Here is a 6543-nt window from a genome sequence, read left to right on the forward strand (position 1 = left end):
TCAACCTTTCCTTTATTATTAACTTCCCCCTGTCTATTTTGTGCCAACCGATTATGCTTCTTTTTTTCTTTTTTTTTTTAATTTTTTTATTTTGGTTTTTCAATTACAGTTGTCCTCTTTTCCCCCAATTTCTCTCCCCCACCCAACCCACCCCCTCTCCCACAATCATATCCCTCCCCGTTGTCCATGTCCATGAGTCTTTCATACAGGCTCTTTAATTAAACCCTTCCCTTACTTATCCCCCTTCTCTCCCTCTCCCCTCCCCCCTATTGACTGCTATTCTGCTCTTTGTTCTATTTAGTTCCTTTGTTTGTGTTGTTCTTAGTCCCTGCACCGTTATCCCCTCCCAGTTGATAACCCTCCAAATGATCCCCATACTATGATTCTGTTACTATTGTGGTTTGCTTAGTTGAATTTTGTTTTTATTTTTTTAGATTCAGTTGTTGATAGTTGTGAGTTTGTTGTTATTTTAATGTTCATAGTGTTGATCTTTTTCTTAAGTCCCTTTGACATTTCATATAGTAATGGCTTGGTGATGATGAACTCTTTCAGCTTTACATTGTCTGGGAAGCACTTTATCTGCCCTTCCGTTCTAAGTGATAGCTTTGCTGGAGAGAGTCATCTTGGGTGTGGGTCCTTGCTTTTCATCACTGTGGATACTTCTTGCCAGTCCCTTCTTGCCTGCAAAGTTTCTTTTGAGAAATCAGCTGATAGTCTTATAGGCACCCCTTGGTAGGTAACTCTGCTTTTCTCTTGGGAGAAGCAGTTCGATTCTGGATGGGTGTTGTAGGTATGGCCGCTGGGTTTTTTTTCTTTCTTTCTTTCTCTCTTTTTTCTTTCTTTTAAATTTTATTATTTCTTCATTTTAGAGACAATGGAAGGGAGATAGAGGGTGAAAGACAAAATGGAGGGAGACAGACACTGATTTGTAACTCACTTATTGTTACATTCATTGTTTGATTCTTATATGTGCCCTGACAAGGGATTGAACACGCAACCTTGGCATATTGGGAGGACACTCTAACCTACCTAGCGAGAGGCCAGCTTGCCGCATGGATTTTTGCATTGGGAGGTTGAGAGAGAGGTAAGCTACAGGGATGATGAATTTTGATTCCATCATCAACTGAGATGCGGAAATCCAGAGTAATACGAGTAATTTTCACTAGTGACATCAGTTTTTATTTTGGCCTCTTTTCAGCATGTGAGGTGTTTCAGAGAGCAGTTTCATGGGCATCTGGAACTCTGAGGAGGAGTTCAGGATGGTGTCTTCTCCAAAAGGTAGTGGAGGGTGTATAGAGCAGGGAAGAACTGTAGGGCACTGTGATATAGTCAGGATAATACTGGTAGTAGTAGCCCAGTAAGAAGAGGGTGAGAGTGAGGACTGTGTTTCCTGTTGGGGACCCTGATTTTTGGAGGTGAGTGTCACAACACAGCTTAGGGACAGTAGTTGTCATGCACGGGGTCAGGGAGAGAGTATGGTATGTCATGTGGCCACGGACTTTTAAGGGATACATGGATGTAAGATGGATTACAGGCCTAAAAATAATTCACACATTAGGAGAATGCAGGTGTTGCATATTTGCTCCTTAAACCATCACCAGGACTTGGTTGTGACCCTGGTGTGGCCTGGGGTGTCCCAGTCAGGCTGACAGATTAGCTTAGGGGTTTAAGTGATCATTTGTGAGACTCCCTGGGCATGGGGTAGGGGACCACTGGGGCTGGGCCTTCAGTGAGGGTGAGGTGGACAGGGGAAGGCTGAGACTGGTGGATGCACATGAGGGGCGGCACCAGTGGAGGAGGGCTGTGCCTATCTGAGCTCTGATGTGGTTCTCAGTAGTTGAGGTTGAAGCAAGGAGCAGTCAGGGAGGGAGGCCTTCACAGTAGGACCGAAGGGAGACCCTGTCAGTGGGGATCATCAGATTCTGGGTCATACTTGATTCTGTTTGAATTTTCCATATATTCTCTGGACCACATATGCTGAATAATAAGTAGAGAGGCCAAGGCGATAACTATGGTGAGGGCAGGAAGAGACAGGGCTGTGGGAGTGAAGGTGTGAGGAAGAAATGTGGTAGGAAGACCGATGTGCACTTGAAGAGGGTGTGTGACTTCACGAACCTCGCATTGAAATAAGGGTGAGTGAAGGGTCTTACCATGTGTGGTGGACTGCGGAAATTATATGTGGGGAACCCCATGAGAATTCCCTAAAAAGTGACAGTGTTTTGGTGCTTCGTTGCAAGTTCAGAGATTAGATTCCATTCATCTACCCACCTGCCTGTTGTTGAGGGCTGATACAGTGGTTAATAGGACCTTGAGATGGTAGACATTAGTGTTGTCAGGCTTGAAACTTCCACTGGTATGAAGAAGGGAGAAGGGTAAACGTGCGATAGATTATGGAGGTGGGGAAATTAGAATCCTGAGAAAGAATCTGATCGTTGAACAGTCTCATGTCATGGTATGACTGTGGTACATTTCAAGTTGTGTCTCCAAGAAGGTAGCTGTGTGGGAAAGCGGTGGTGTAAAAATTACATGCAGAGGATAGTGTAACTGATGGCCTCAGGCCCCTGGGATGGGGGTCATAGGTTGAATGGGATGCTATCCTTTTTGTGTCTTGGAGGGATAATCTGGGAGACCACAGGAGGATTGCCTGCCAAGACCAGTGTCAAATCATTTACACCATCTCTAGGGTCAAGTTCTCCCCCTCACCTACAATTGTGACACCCACTGTACTGACAAAAGGAAGCATGGCCTACATGCCAGGCCCAGAACCCAGGTATTGTCTGTCCGCCATCTGCCTGCTGTTTTGGGAAGACAGAGTATCAGTGGGAATATGAGGAGAGAGTGATGCTGATTTGACACCAAGGCCTGGAACCTTCTTTGCTGTGGAGAGTTGAGGGAGCAGATGGATGTGGATGGTAGGAGTTAGGACAAACTTGGGATCCTAGGAGGCAAGCTGGTCATGGAATGAACTGTCCCTTTCTGACAGGCTATGAACTTTGCGGACGTGGCCATTTCCTTCTCCCAGGAGGAGTGGGGGCTCCTTGATGAGACTCAGAGACTTCTCTACTGCAGTGTGATGCTGGAGACCTTTGCACTTGTCGCATCTGTGGGTAAGACGTTCCCATGTCTCATTGTGTCCTGTGGTGGTGACCTGCCTTCCCTCTTTTCTCCAGAGTAGGTGTGTCTTTCCCACAGCCAGACTGTGGGCTCTGCTGATTTCTCCCACACTCATGCCGTCTGTGCTGTGGCTGCCAGTGCTGAGCTGTGTGGTTGCCCCGCACCAGGAACTCCCCGAGCAGGTCTAATATGTGTTGCATCATCAAGTGCTGGAAAGTGTAGAGAGTCAGGAGTCTTGCAGACAGCTTCATGAATCCCACCTTGCTTGCCCTCTCCCTGGCAGGGTGTCCAGATCCATGACCTCCAGTTCTGCCCCCCTTCCTGTAGGTATCTGATCATTGTGACTGCCTGTACCAGATCATAGTCATTACTTAACATGAGCCATGGACTGTTCGCATGAGATCCTTCTCTAATCATGCTTAATAACGTTATCTTTCGTGAATAGTATCGTATTCTGAGTCGCTCTGGGTTAGTGCTGGCTGCTCACTACTGTTGTCTTTCATTAAGGCTCGATCATTCATATTCTCAGTTGTAGTACAGTGGGGCGTGAAGGCAGAACCCTGGTTCTCTCCCAGGGTGGACATGGAAAAGTGGTCTCAGAGGAGGCGTGAGCCTGGTGTGCGTCAGCTGTGGAGAAGGCATGAGATTAAGGCTGTGGTGATTATACCAGGAAGGCCCTGGCTGGTTTGGCTCAGTGGATTGAGCGTCGGCCTGCGAGCTAAGTGTCGCTGGTTCGATCTTCCAGTCAGGGCACATCAGAGAAGGAAAACTCTGACTCCAAAAAACCTCCGCTGGGCAACAGCAGACCCTCCATATCACCCTGCCCAGGCTCTGTAGCTTCAGCTTCACTGGAGAGGACACTCCAGCGTCATCGCAAGATGTCGATTCAACACGGGAGGAGACAGATACCGTGTCACTCCCGAGTCGGACTGCACAGCCATTCTCGGCGGTGCAGATAGACTCTTAAGAAGCTACACCATCGTCTCTCGAGACGGACGGCTGCCGACGACGACGACGATGACGACGACGACGACGATTATACCAGGAACCTGCCTTGTGTCCAATAATGTTGTGGTGCTAACGCCAGTGTCCACATCATGTTTTTTTTTTTTTTTCCTTCTCATGCAAACACTTGTCTGCCCTGTCATTTCATCTGTGACTTCCCGGCTCCTGGCTACCTTCATGTTTGTGGCCTCCGTGCATCACCTGTTCCTTGGCACATGTGCCTCTGCAGCATTCTCCACCACTGACCTGTGCAGGTGTTATGATTGCACATACATCCTTATATAATCCTCGGACACCAGCCTCACATGCACTTAGTTTTACTGGGAAACAAACGTAACCAATCTACTGCACAGCTTGACCATGTCACCAGCAGACATGCTCTGCCGAACGCTGTTGGAAGATGAGATGGAGATCCTGCTTTTCTTCCATTAGTGCTTGCGATCTCTGTGTGCTTTCTCTTGAGGTCTCCCTATTTTGTGATCTTCAGAAGCCCAGTACAGCACAGCAGCACCGTATTCAACCTGCCTCCAGGTCCCATACTTTCAAAGAATCCCATGGAACCAATGTAATATGTCTGACATCTTTGTAACGGGACTTTCTTCCCCCAGCAGTGCACATCCATTTCTTCAGCATTTCTCTGCTTTCAGGTTGTTGCCATGAAAGGGAAGATGGGGAGGCCCCTTCTGAGCAGAGTATATCTGTAGAAGGAGAGTCCCAGGTCAGGGCTTCTGAGACAGCTCCAGCAACCCAGAAAACCAACCCATCCCTGTAAGCGGTGTTTTTTAGACTTGAAAACTATTTTTCACCTAAGTGACAAGCAGCGTATCTTGAGCAGAAAGCCTTCCTCAGTGACGCCTTTATGAGCGGCTTCTGCTTTAGTGCAAGCCTTCACCAGCAACGCAGCCCTGCCAGTGGACAGAAGCCTTGAAAAGGAGATACGGACAGGGCCTTGTTTGTGACCAGGTACAGGTGCCATAAACCAGGGGCACCTTTCACCATTAGGGAGGTTGGGAATGACTCCCCAGGCATCTCAAGCTTTCTTCAGCCCCAGGCCACTCCCAACAGTGGGGAGCCTCACAATGATGGGCCGGCCTTTCACGGTAGAAAAACTCATCCACAGCTGGGTGAATATGAAGAAGCTGTCAGCCACAACCACAAATTTGTTCAACATCAGAGTATCTGCCCCAGAGAATGGCTTTATGAGTGTAGCAAATGTGGAAAATTTTGTAGAAATCTCTTTGACCTCATTCAGTGTAGGAGAATTCACCCAGTGGAAAAGCCTTATGAGTGCAGTGTTTGTGGGAAATGCTTTAAGCGCAAATTTTTCCTCGTTCGACATCAGTGTTCACACTGGAGAAAAGCCATATGAGTGTAGAGATTGTGGAAAGTCCTTCAGCCAAAGTTTTAATCTCATTCAACACCAGAGAGGTCACACTGGAGAAAAGCCAAATAAATGCGGTATTTTCGGGAAGTTCTTTAGGTATAAATATATCCTCATTAATCACCAGAGAATTCATACTGGTGAAAAGCTGTATGAATGTAGTGATTGTGGGAAGTCCTTCAGGCAAAGCTCTGCCCTCATTGAACACCAGAGAATACGCACTGGAGAAAAGTGGTATGAGTGCAGTGTTTGTGCAAAATGGTTTTGCCGGAAATTTAATCTCATTCAACATCAGAGAATTCACACTGGAGAAAAGTCGTATGAGTGTAGAGATTGTGGAAAGTCCTTCAGAAAGAACCCTAAGCTCATTGAACACCAGAGAGTTCACACCAGAGAAAAGCCTTATGAGTGCAGTGATTGTGGGATATGCTTCAGCTACAGATCTATCCTCACTAATTAGCAGAGAATTCATACTGGAGAAAAGCCACATGAGTGTTGTCAAGGTGGGCAGTCTTTTAGACAATACTCCCATGTTATTCAACACCATCAAGTTCATTCTGGAAAGAAGCCTTATGAGTGTAGAGAATGTGGGAAATCTTTTAGCTGTAAATCTCACCTCCTTAAACACCAGAGAGTTCACTCTGGGGAAAAGTATTAAACTGCTGTTAATGTTTCATTTGCTCACTCCATCTAACAACACAGAAGGAGAGTCTTTGAGATCCTTTTACCTGAACTTAAAGCCCTTTTAATGGAACATAACTGTACTAGATTCCTCCTAAGTTTCAGGTACAAGGTCAGCTTTAAGAAGCTGCATTGCACTTTCTTACCTGCCCGGGGGTATTACCAGATTGATGTCAGCTTTTGTGGCTGAAATCATATCACTACCTCCTCACTTGCCTCACCTGCACAGTGTATATTAGTCATAAAAACCGAATGTGCTCAGGGAAGCGGACCTCTGTTGTCCCTCTTACCTGAAAAAATTATCAATTCTTTGAGCTCTTGGCAGTATCCTCATTCCTTCTTTTCTGTCTGGGGAATGAACC

At 46.6% G+C, this 6543-nt stretch overlaps 1 pseudogene; it reads left to right on the top strand.

Annotated features, from left to right (window-relative positions):
• The first annotated feature begins 2986 nt into the window (after window positions 1-2986).
• On the top strand, window positions 2987-6062 carry LOC149995679 (uncharacterized; annotated as a pseudogene).
• The last annotated feature ends 481 nt before the right edge of the window (window positions 6063-6543 follow it).

Source organism: Furipterus horrens, unplaced genomic scaffold (genome assembly GCF_987537825.1).
Source record: "Furipterus horrens unplaced genomic scaffold, mFurHor1.1.pri manual_scaffold_13, whole genome shotgun sequence".
NCBI lineage: Eukaryota > Metazoa > Chordata > Mammalia > Chiroptera > Furipteridae > Furipterus > Furipterus horrens.